A 13,050-nucleotide genomic window follows, 5' to 3' on the forward strand; every position below is an offset into this window, starting at 1 on the left:
CGGCGCTTTGCTGCTCCGCAGCTGGCTGGGGCTGCCAAAGCCGGTCGTGCGTGTTCCCGCTGTCGCTCAGCTTTCGGCACTGAGCTCAGCCTGCCCAGCCGTCAGCCAGTGAGGCAAACTGGGACAAGCAGTGTTAAATGGATCACACCTAGATTTTTCCCTTTTCTGGGAAATTTTCAGCAATCTGAAATTTGCTTTTGGATTAAGTAAAAATAAAAAGTTATTTGTTGAGCATATAAAATATGCATACTCTTTTATGAACCAAAGTAAATAATTTCAGAACTTTTGCTTAATCAAATATTCCAAAAGATGCCAATATTAAAACATTTTTCCTTCTAGATTTTTCAAATGTTTCATCTGGAGGGTTTATTTTTTTACTTTGCAGAATTTTTAATATTATTTTTGTATGTTTTTTAATGTTTCATATCATACTGATATGATCATTATTGCAGTAATACATAATATACCCATATTACTAATGCAATAGTCAGTGGTGGGCCAGTATGATGGTGTTTCAGAACTAGTTCTATACTTTCTATGTAAGGGAAATACATAGAATAAAGGCAAACACTGCTTTAGAATGAGTAGTTCTCAGATTTCTCTACAGACCTTCAGAGAGTTGGGTCGGTAGACTATTTCTGGAATATCCTTGAAAGAAGATTGATAAAACTTATTTTGTTTACATTATTGAGAAATCACCGTGTGTGAAAGCTATATAGGTGCCTTGATAAGAAACCAAGAAAAGCTGAAAGTATGTGTCACTCAAAACTGTTCCTGGCAGTCCTGAATTTCCATTTTGACCACTGGCTAGAAGTAGTTATTTCCTGAAAATGTAAAATATGCATATTCTTTTACAGACCAAAATATCTCATTTTTGTTGTGTCAACCTTTTTTATTATAGCAGAAGATAATTTGATCTACAAAAGTTGATAAAATGCCTTGAACAACAATGATAGTCCCAGCAAAAGTGAAAACAAAACCCACAGCTGTTACACTATATCTCTCTGTGCTATACCTCATTGTGAAGAAGAGTGCACACGGACTCAGCAGAAACGATAAGTAAGAACAATCAATCCGTGGGAAAACGTAATTTCAAATGAGATTTCAAAACAAATGTTCAAACTTTCAAAAATATAATTTTCACATTAATATTAAAAAATAGTTTAGTTTAAACAACAGTGACCAAAAAAGGTACAGTAATTTGATCTAGCATGAAGAAGAAATCCTAAACCACTGACCATTACCCTTTGAGAATATTAGAATTAACAAAATGGAATTAGTAGCATCCACCTAATACTCATTTTGTGCTCTTGGAGCTTTTCTCTCCTGTACATTTTGTATGAAGTTTTTTGTATTTTTTCGCTTAGCCCCGTTAGCACCTTCTAGAACAGCAGAGGAAAGGGTCTTGGATCATTGTGTAAACAGAGATGTAAAATTCAAAATATAACTGGCATATAATGCAATTAATTAAAACTTCACTTTTCTTTTCATGGACAGATTTTTCAAACGTATTTTGGTGTCTAGAATTCCGCTAGTCATCACTGATACTGCAAAGCCAGTTAAGAGTCCAGTTCCTACTGACTTCCATTTGTGCGAGGTAACTAATGTGTTTGAGTGATTCAGAAAGCACCCTTTTCCTACTGCAGTGGTCTCATTACTTTTAAAACACTGTTTCTGAGTAATTTTTTAAAATGGGGTGTAAGCTTTTAAGCCTCCAAGACTGCATCATCAGCCCAAGCCCACAGCTGATTTCAAACCTGTTTCATCCATATTTGATGCAGCCTACTTTCACACCAATATGTATCTCTCTCTCTATATATACACACACAAGTCAACTTTCTGAGCATCTCACAGGAAAAAGTTTGGTCCTGCACCCCTCCTGGCACAGTCCCCAATATGACTTATGCCTGCTCCTGTTGTGGGGCTCGGAGAGGGGGCTTTTGCCCCAGGTCAGCAACGAGCAAGTCCCCCAGTTGTGGGTCAATTGCTGTCCTCACTGAGTCAGTGCTCACTCAGCGCCACTCTGAATTTCAAAATAAATAAATCTCACACTCAGAAATGCTGCTTTACTTCCTGCCTCTATTATTTTCATACTGAAAGACATTGGAAAGATTTTTTAAAATATTTCCCATGGTGCATAATATACAGAAACAAAAAAGAACTTCATGAGACCTAGAAAAAAAGACCCAGTGTCATGGTTTAACCCCATCTGGCGACTAAGCACCACACAGCTGCTCACTCACACCCCCCTGGTGGGATGGGGGAGAGAATCAGAAGGGTAAAAGTGAGAAAACTCATGGGTTGAGATAAAGACAGTTTAATAGGGAAAGCAAAAGTTGCACATACAAGCAAAGAAAGTAAGAAATTCATTCACTGCTTTCCATGGGCAGGCAGGTGTTCAGCCATCTCCAGGAAAGCAGGGCTGCATCATGTGTAACAGTTACTTGGGAAGACAAACTCCATAACTTTGAACGTCTCCCCCTTCCTTCTTCTTCCCCCAGCTTTATATGCTGAGCATGATGTCATATGGTATGGAATATACCTGTCCTAGTTGTGTTCCCTCCCAACTTCTTGTGCACCCTCAGCCTACTCACTGGTGGGGTGGTGTGAGAAGCAGAAAAGGCCTTGACTCTGTGTAAGCCCTGCTCAGCAATAATGAAAACATCTCTGTGTAATCAACCCTGTTTCCAGCATAAATCTAAAACATAGTCCCATGCTAGCTACTATGAAGAAAATTAACTCTATCCCAGCCAAAACCAGCACACCAGGAAATAACAAAGAATGACATGATGAAGTAATAATAAGTATCTTTATTACAGAAAAGGTAGGGATATTTGTGTATTCTGATAAAATTTTAGTACTTTTCATATTTTGATATTCTGAGAACAATTTAGGTAATATGCCGTTCTATAAAGTGGCCAGGTCTTATGGACACAAATGTTGATTTTTTCTCAAAATCTGTAAGATTTCCAGGGAGAGGGAGACATGCAGAAAAGTTAGTGGTGTAAGATACATATAAAAGCAGTAATAACAATAATACAATGCTGCTCTGTACATTTAATTTCAACAGAAGTTTTCTCGATGTTTAGATGGCTAAATACAACTTTTGTGTCTCATCTAGATGGCAAAACATGATAACATTTTTCACTTGATAAAATTTCTGGCAATACTATGATTGTAAATTGTGACTTTAAATTAGTGCTCTTCATTGAATAAAACTGACCAACATATTATCTGTCATTTGCAAAATGTGTGAAATGGAATCAATACAATCCGAAGTTACCCAGAAGCCTGTTCTTGCTACAGACAGCTTGAAGAATCAGTATCTTCCAACAGTGTGATATAACTACAAAAGGAAAGGCTATATAATTTTTTTGGCTTGTTTGTGTCACAAGTGAAGGAGGAGGTAGTCGCTGACGAAGAGATAACTGAATTGCAGGTAACCAATTCCATCTGGCATAAATCCATCTCCAGCACTTTCTTCAGTGTAGGGGCTGGTGCAAAGCCTTGCTCAAGGAGAGCTAATCACCAGCTCCCAAGACTCCCTCCCTTCATGACGAGTGATGAGGTTACCAAGTGGGAATGCTAAAGGAGACAGGGAAATGGGGTGTCAGACCGGGTATCTCAATCAGATGTATGTTGTAGGTATTTTCATAAATACCTAACATTAATGTTCCTGTAAACTAAAGCTCACAACCTTAAGTCAAGAGTTGTACTAAGGGGAAAACATGTAAAGAAACCAAATGTACCTTTAAAAGTAAGAATAGTAGAGTCTGGGATGATAAACCCAGAACTGGCTTATTCATAAGTTCATCATGATTGTATTAGACTGTTACAGAGCAGGCTAATATGGATGACAATTGAATTTTTAAATCAAGTTTCATAATATCGTCTGCATCCTCTAAAGTTCTTCTTCAGTTTAACTTTTTTTTTCCTTTGCTTCACTTCAGCCTGTTTTTTTCAGGGAGATTTCATTCTGAGTTTTTGTTTGGTTTTTTTTCTAGAAGTTTATGTTAAACATTTTCTCAGTTTTTCTTTCTTAACTAAACATACATATGTGTACAATTTTATATTACCCACAACTGTAAAGAACATATACATACTCAATTGTGAGAGAGGCTGCATATAATTTTCAGATTTCCTAAATGACTTAAACCCTTCATTTTTTAAAGATGCTAAACATCCAGAGCAGATGATGGCAGGGAGGAAGAGCAGGATGCCAAGCCAAGGGCAGAGGGTGGGTAGGACAGCCCCTTTGGGCTATAGCAAGGGCTTAGATCTACATGAGATAACCATGAACACACCCCCTAATGCTGCAGTCTCAGACTTAGCCTTGAGTGAAAGTCTCCTGTGTGGGAAGTGAAAAACCTCAACAACTTAAGCAATTAAACTTTTCTGCTCTAGCCTTACCTTCTTGATTAAAGGAAGCATGTTTCCCCAGCAGTTACCTGGAGGATCTGTCATTCCTAAATTAACACAGACCTCCGTTCTGAAAGAGGAAGCCAACCTAAGACTGTCCTAAACTACCTGTTTTCCGACAAGCACTCAGAAACATAGATTTAAATTATTTTATCCATACTATATGCAGACCTACAACGGAGGCTAGAAAAAACAAATCTAGGAACATAATCAGAAAGACAGCCTTGCAACAAATCTAGAAAAAATAAACCTGATGTAAGGAGTAGAAGGTAAGGAAGAAAAAATAAAGTGTGTAAAAATGAGAATGATTAGAGCAATGCAATAATGAAATTGCTACTCTGAGATGATGCCTGTCTTCTCTGTCAAACCTTTGGAATCAAGAGCAACAGAAAAATGTTCGGATTCATAAGTGCCCTGGGTAAGAGTCACCTGCTACTTTTTCAAGCAGTTAGCATTTTCTGGCTGCCTTCTTATTCTCCCAATTTGCGGTTCAATATTCCTTTTATTTATAATGAACAGCTAGTGAGTTTTATCTCCTGGTGAAGCCAAATTCACTGACTCTAGGGTTTGCAGTAGGGTCTAAGCTTACCTGCAGGTTGATGTTGCCTGCATGAGTTACTGCCATTACTCCCTCTGAATGATGAGTCCCACCATTGAAAGTCGGTATTAATGCTGTTGCCATCTCTCTACTGTGACAAGCACAGGAACACTTTCCAGGTCCTGGGCCTGGCTGCACAGCCCAGGAACTCTCCAAGACCCATGTGCAATCCCTACAATTGCCTGAAAGGAGGTGGGTGTCAGTCTATTCTCCCAAGTAACTAGCGACAGAACGAGAGGAAACGGTCTCAAGTTGCACCAGGGGAGGTTTAGATTGGATATTAGGAAAAATTTCTTACTGGAAGAGTGCTAAAGCATTGGAACAGGCTGCCAGGGAAGAGGTGGAGTCACCATCACTGGAGGTGTTCAAAAAATGTGTAGATGTCGCACTTTGGGTTGACGGTTGGACTTGATGATCTTAGAGGTCTTTTCCAACCTTAACGATTCTGTGATTCTATAAAGAGGCAAGTATAAAGTCAGGCAAAAATGCCAGGATTAGCAAGGAGCTCCTGGACAAACACAAACACAAAAAGGAATCCTACAGAGGGTGGAAGCAAGGACAGAAAACCTGGGAGGAATGCAGAGAAATTGTATAGGCAGCCAGGGATCAGGTTGGGAAAGCTAAAACCCTGATAGAATTGAATCTGGCTGGGAACGTCAAGGCCCACAAGAAAAGCTTCTATAGGTAAGTTGGGGATAAAAGGAAGACTAGGGAAAATGTGGGCCCTCTCTGGAAGGAAACAGGAGTGTTTCCTGGTTACCCAGGATATGGAAATGTGTGAGGTACTCCACTTTTTTGCCTCCATCTTCACTGGCATGTGCTCAAGCCACACCAGCCAAGTTGCATAAGGCAAAGGCAGGGTCTGGGAGAATGAAGAACCACCCACTGTAGGAGAAGATCAGGTTCAAGACCTTCTAAGGAGACTGAAGGTGCACAAGTCACAGAATCACAGAATCACAGAATCATTTAGGTTGGAAAAGACCTTTAAGATCATCAAGTCCAACTATCACCCCAGCACCACCAAGCCCACTAAACCATATCCTGAAATGCCACATTTACATGTTTTTTGACCACTTCCAAGTGATGGTGACTCTACCACCTCCCTGGGCAGCCTGTTCCAATGCTTGACCACTCCGTAAAGAAATTTTTCCTAATATCCAGTCTAAGTCCATGGGATCTGATGAGATGCATCCTTGGGTCCTGAAGGAACTGGTGGAGGAAGTTGCTAAGCCACTATCCATTATATTTGAGAACCTGTGGCAGTCTGGTGAAGTTCCCACTGACTGGAAAAGGGAAAATGTAACCCTCATTTTTAAAAGGGAAAAAAGGAAGACCCAGGGAACTGCAGGCCAGAGGTGAGAACCTCTGTGCCTGGCAAGATCATGGCGCAGATCCTCCTGGAAAATATGCTAAGGTACATGGAAAATAAGAAGGTGATTGGTGACAGCCAACATGGCTTCACTAAGGGCAAATATTGCCCAACAAATTTGGTGGCCTTCTATGACGGGGTTGCAGCATTGGTGGATAAGGGAGAGTAACTGATGTCATCTAGCTGGACTTGTGCATAGCATCTGACACTGTCTTGCATGACATCCTTGTCTCTAAATTGGAGAGACATGTATTTGACAGATGGACCACTTGGTAGATAAGGAATTGGCTGGATGGTTGCACTCAAAGACTTGCAATCTATGTGCCTAAGTCCAAGTGGAGACCAGTGACGAGTGGTGTTCCTCAGGGGTCAGTACTGGGACCAATGCTGTTTAACAACTTTGTTGGTGATGTGGACACTGGGATTGAGTGCACCCTCAAGCAAGTTTGCTGACAACACCAGGCTGTGTGGCACGGTCGACACACCAGAGAGAAGGGATGCCATCCAGAGGGACCTTGACAGGCTTGAGAGGTGGGTCCGTGTGAACCTCATGAAGCTCAATAAGGCCAAGTGCAAGGTCCGTCACATGGCTCAGGGCAATCCAAAGCAAAAATACAGGCTGGGCAGAATATGGATTGAGAGCAGCCCTGAGGAGAAGGAATTCGGGGTGCTGGTTGACAAGAAGCTCAACATGACCCGGCAATATGTGCAACCGTATCCTGGGCTGTATAAAAAGAAGCATAGCTAGCAAGTCAAGGGAGGGGGTTCTCCCCCTCTACTCTGCTCTCATGAGGCCCCATCTGGAGTACTGTGTTCAGTTCTGAGGCCCCCAGCAGAAGAAGGACATGGACTTATTGGAGTGGGTCCAGGGGAGGGCCACAAAGGTGATCAGAGGGCTGGAGCACCTCTCCTATGAAGAAAGGCTGAGAGAGTTGGGGTTGTTCAGCCTGGAAAAGAGAAGGCTTCAGGGAGACCTTATTGTAGCCTTCCAGTACTTAAAGGGTCCTACAAGAAAGTTGGGGAGGGACTTTTTACCAGGGCAGGTAGTGATAGGACATAGCTTTAAACTGAAAGATTTAGATTAGATGTAAGGAAGAAATTCTTCACTATGAGGGTGGTGAGGCACTGGGACAGGTTATCCAGAGAAGCTGTGGATGCCCCATCCCTGGAAGTGTTCAAGGCCAGATTGGATGGGGCTTTGAGCAACTTGGTCTAGTGGAAGATGTCCCTGCCCGTGGCAGGGGGGGGGGGGACCGATGGTCTTTAAGCTCCCTTCCAACCCAAACCATTCCATGATTCTATGGATCTCCAAAGCAGAAGCTACAACTGTGTATAAAAGGTTTCTGGTATTTGTCCAGACCAGATTTTGCTTTTGTTTCTGGTGAAACAGTATCTGTAGGGAATGGACTGTATCTTGCTCCTATCTCACTTTCAACAGAGAGAGTAACAGAGAGGACCGGGATCATAGCTCTGAGCAGGTGGCAGGAGTGCTGGAGGAAGGTGAAGGCAATGGCCTACTAGCACAGAGAGAAATTCCAAATGCATCTATCACCAATAAAGCTTACCCTTACTTTTACTTCAAAGTCAAATGAAAGGAAGGGGACACTCAGTAACTTCTGCACAGTTTTTACTCAGGTATCGCAGAAAATAATAATACTAGAGACTTATGGTTCACATAATGAAAGATGAACATCTTGTATTCCTGATGGGATTAGCAAAGTCATTATGAAGTCACTAGCTTCAGCCTGTGACAGTGATTTTGGAGCTGCTGTTTTGGACGTGTTTAGATGTGAAGACAAGCAGCCTTGGAGCAGGGAACTGAAATCAGACAAGAGGCGTGCCAGAAACCCGTGCTGAGCCAAGGGAGGCAATGGTCTAAGTATGATAAGGTTAGACAGGTCAGTGGCTGGACCTGTGTGCTGCTTCGCTGCAGGTTACTAATATCTGGGATGCTGCATAGAAAGAACAAAGCTGCCTGTACAGTGGTCTGATTTCTCCTAGTTTACTAAATAAAGAAAAAAATTATAAACATTTCTGATACAATAGGAGAAAGAAAACCTGTTTAATTCAGACAGTAAGCAAAGGTTATGTGACTGCAAAATAAATGGTTTATATTGCTGTTTTTTTAATATTCATGATGATTAAAACATCATTTGCAATGAATAATTAACTTCTTTCTTGTTAATGTAATACCTTGGCTTAACCATTTTATCTGAAGCCCAGTCAATTTATAAATCTATCTCAGCTGATAACTTGCCTGACTTGCTTTGGGCATGGGTGAACTTCATGTATTTTCCTGTGCTGTGCCAACGTCTTGTCAGCATTTTGAAGCTTCTGGACATAATCCATTGCAAGTTTCTATTCTGATGTAGGGTTGGAGACAAAGAACCAAACTCAATACAGGTGCATAGATTCAGAGGAAAGATGAACATCAATTCAGAGAACAGATTCACCGTTATTTGTTTGACTTCAGAAGCACTGGAAAGCAATCAGTCTCTCACCTTAAAATGCATGAAAAAGTAAAAAGCAGGCTTGTAAAAAAAAAAAAAGTGAAGAAAACCCAGTATGCTTCTGGAATTATTTCATGAAACATCTTACTTCATTGAAAGCTGTTGGAAAGTTGGTCTTCGCAGTACCTGTAACATACATATATGTAGCTAGATAAGTAATGAAAGATTATCAGAATTAAAGGGACTGTAATGTTAGTCAAAACATCCATCAGAAGCCACAAAATGTGCATTTTATTAAAGGGCGATGCTGTATTTGGTATTATATTGAGCACCAAAACCAAACTGAAGTCTCACCATAACTCCTATGATTGAACCTGTGTGTTGCAGTAGCACACACAGACGGCCCAGAGCCCGCCCTTGGCATCCAGCCCCACTGTGTTTGTTGCTAAATAACTCATGGTCTCCCTTCTGAGGCACCCGCAATGTGGAAAAGGGATTCACAGTTTTAGAAAAGACTTTTCAGTCTCAAGTCCATATTTTAAACCAGTCAGAACTCCACTTCTCCACTTTTAATCCTGCTTTCCTTTCTGTCCTCTGAATTGAGGATGCACTTTATTTCTATAGGTCAGTGTAATACCACAGTTCCTGAATAAATGATAATTATATCATCCACTATGTGGATGCTGTAAACCAAGACTGTAATTATTCAGGTGATATTATGCCCCATGTATCCATGCACGTATGTACATGGTGTGTAGAAAGAAGCACAGCAGAGAAAGAACAGTGTCTCAGGAGCATCATGTCTCTGCTTCCCTCAGAGGGCATGTAGTACTTTCCAAAGGCCTTTGTCTTATCCCTAAAATAGTAGCTTTTACTATTTATATTAAATTGCAAGTATTTTAACATTATTATATCTTCAATTATTTGTTTCAGTTTTTTGAATCATCAGTGTTATGTGAAAGATAATTAGTGGTATCTGATTACATTTCTGGAATTTAAATTACACCTAAGGCTTATATTATACCCACAGAAGCAAAAAAAAAAAAAGAAAGAAGTGCATATGAGTGAAGTTAAAGCTAGGTTTTGGGAATAGTAGGGTGGCTAAACCAATGTGGATAAATAAAACTCAGTCCTATATGTTTAAAATGTGTTCTATAGTTTACTATTTAGATCAGGCTTTTCAGTGGCTAAAGAGTAAAACACTAACATTCGTTTGGAAAATTTGCTTTTACCGTATAATTTGTTTAACTGAAAATCCATTAGAAATCTCATGAGCTATCCTGTTTACATACAAAGAAGAGAACCTTGTCCAGGGTGGGACAAAAAGCAATTATAATCCTAGATTTAAAGGAGAAAAAAGCTAAAGAAGCAAGAAAAGAAAGAAACTCCAGGAGCTATAGGAGCAATCTGTAACAAGCGGAGGCTCAACTTCAAGCAACATTTCTAAAAGTTCTTACCAAGTACCAGGCTTGTAAAGTCACGTCCAAGCAACTAAGTGGCCTGACTTTCAAACATGTCAACCATCACCAGATTAGTGCTGCTAAAATCAGGCCTACCAATTAGAAAGCCAAGTTGGGTAACAGCATCACAGTATCACTTCAAAAGATGATGATTTTAAGAGTCTAACTTCAGCAGCCACTAAAAAAAAAAAACAACCCAGAAAATTTTGGCTTGGCAATCTAATGCATGAACCCCTACACTTACATGATTTTAAGGTGAATTTGCTTTAGATGGTGCAAAGTTAGGTACCATTTTCCACAGGTTTGACTTCAGGTAAGCAAGTGGAAGAGAAGAAGCATGCCTGGGCAAAAAGGACAAAGTTATAAAACTGTGTCTGGAGCCCTTCTTCACGCTTCCCACGTGTCTCCCTCAGCTGATTTGCTAATGTTTTGCACGTGGTAAGGATAATTTTTTCTGTGCTTTAGGAATAATTTAACTTACTTTCAATATTGTTAAAATGTGGAGTACTTGGTTCAATTTTGCAGTTTGTTCCCTTAACTAAAAAGAAAAATTTATACTGACATTTCTACAGTGTGGATATTAGTAAGACCCAAAAGGTATGCACGTTTGGCTTTTTGATAGCAGTTGCAGCTAAAAATTCCCATCTTACCTCAAAATAAACTATTTTCTGAATGGCAGTGCTACCTCATGCATGCAACAGAAGTTCTGTCTTTGCAGGTTGGAGGGCATGCAAGGACACATACCATTTAAGAACTGGAGAAGTAAACAGCAAGGATAATGTCTGTGTATAAGCATGAAAAGCTCAACATTCATGACAGGGTAATTTGGATTTTATGGATAAATATTCATATCTATATATATATGTATGTTTTTATATCAATTTCAAGCCCGTGATCAGCCCCAAATGAGCCAGGAATGTATGTCTAAACTCACACAAGCAACCTCACCATGTCTATTTAAATATATTGTACTAAAACATCCATGGAGCCAAAACCCTGAGCAATGTTATATTGCTATCCAGTCTTCCTGCTTTCAGTACCCAAAAGCAACTAAACCCTTAAAGCATAGTGCTCTCATCCTAGTTTTACTTTAATTTTTTGTCCACTCTTGCCAAGAGAATGTGATTGAAACTCATATTTCCGTGTTGGCTCAAGCAAAGTCTTGGTTGCCTGGATTAACTGTGTTATCTCAGACACCCTGCACATGTTCTGCACCTGGATCCTTCCCCCTGAAAGCTGCTGAGCAGGATGGGCAGACGGGAGGGTGCCGAAGGCAAGAACTGAAGACGATGGGTGTGAGGAGGGGTGTGTGTTGGGAGTTGCACTAGAGCCGGGCACCCGCAATGGCACTGGCATGCTTTGCCTAACTCTGGATAGCAGCTTAGAGAAGACATCTTAAGGTTTTTCACCTGTGCGTTTTGAAAGGCAGGGCATTTTAATGAGCTTTTCCAGCCTTACTCTCCGCTGGCTAGCATCACACATCTCAGGGCAGACTGCTTGTCAGTCTTAGTACTTCATACAGACACTCCGTTGTTTCCGTTTAATTTAATCAGCAATGAAATACCTGATTGGGCTATCTGGTATGGTGCCCTGTCTCACCTCTGTTTCTAGCATCATTTGAGAGTATCTCTTCCTCCTAGCCTAGGTACAGCTCTGGCCATCTGTTTCCACCTGCAAGTCATGTGAGAGAGAGACGGACAGACGGACAGATCTGCTCTCCCTCCAGCTCTCACTGCAGTGGAGCTAAAGGAGAAGTAGCAGGAGTTTTGCTGGGCAGATGCTCCTCACAATGCCTTCATAAGTGGTGGGAGGAGAGCTAATTAATCCCTTAACTGCCCCTTCTGGGAAGAAAGGAAGGACGGATGAGAAGAAAGGAATCCAGTGCTTTTCCTTCTAGCCCTTAGAGCCTGTACTCTAATTAATAGAGTATGCTTGAAGGTGATTACAGAAATCCCAACAGAGGCTTTAGACAGCAATGATCAGGTATTTGTATACACTGCTGCAGGGCACGGTCAGTGGACTTCATCTGCTGCCTTTGCTGAGGCTCAGGAAGCATTTACACTTCTGTAGCACTAACGAACCAGCTGTGGTGACACTACTGGGAGTGTGATCGCTTCTTTTCAACTGACTGTATGGAGCAGGTATGTGAGCCACAAGCGAAGCATGCAGTTTCTTGTCTAATCTGACTGCTCAGGCAGTGATTGCTGTGTGAATTGCGTGACTAATAGCACAAAGACATTCTGAATCCAGCCTTATTCAAGTACAAACTGGGTCCCTGAAGAAGTAGCCATTTGCTTGGTTGTTTTTGCTGTCTTAGTCATCACTACATTGATAATGACTTCAGGTGCTGCCCTGCCCCTCCAAATTATTTTGATGCATGGATACCCATGTCTTTTTTTCAGAGCAGATCTTTGTGGTGTAGCCTGCATCTGGGTGTTGAGGCAATGAGAAAACAGAAGTCATATGGTTCAACAATCATCATTAAAATATCTCCATTGGCAACAGTAACTAGTAAAGTCAAAACCATCTCTCTAATATAGTGCTTTATTAAAAATTAGTAATTAGACATGGAAATCACTGAGTAAAATTAAAGTTATTTTCTTTTTCCTTTGAAGAGGGAGAACCTGTGGTATTTCAATACTCTGTAGGCAATAGAAAATAATGAATTCTTAAGTAGTAACCCCTGTTCTTTCTACAACTAGCTTTTGTGAAATGATTTCCACATCACCTATTTTAAGATGTCAGATTTTTTAT

This window comes from Phaethon lepturus, unplaced genomic scaffold (genome assembly GCF_000687285.1).
Source record: "Phaethon lepturus isolate BGI_N335 unplaced genomic scaffold, ASM68728v1 scaffold4685, whole genome shotgun sequence".
Taxonomy (NCBI): Eukaryota; Metazoa; Chordata; class Aves; order Phaethontiformes; family Phaethontidae; genus Phaethon; species Phaethon lepturus.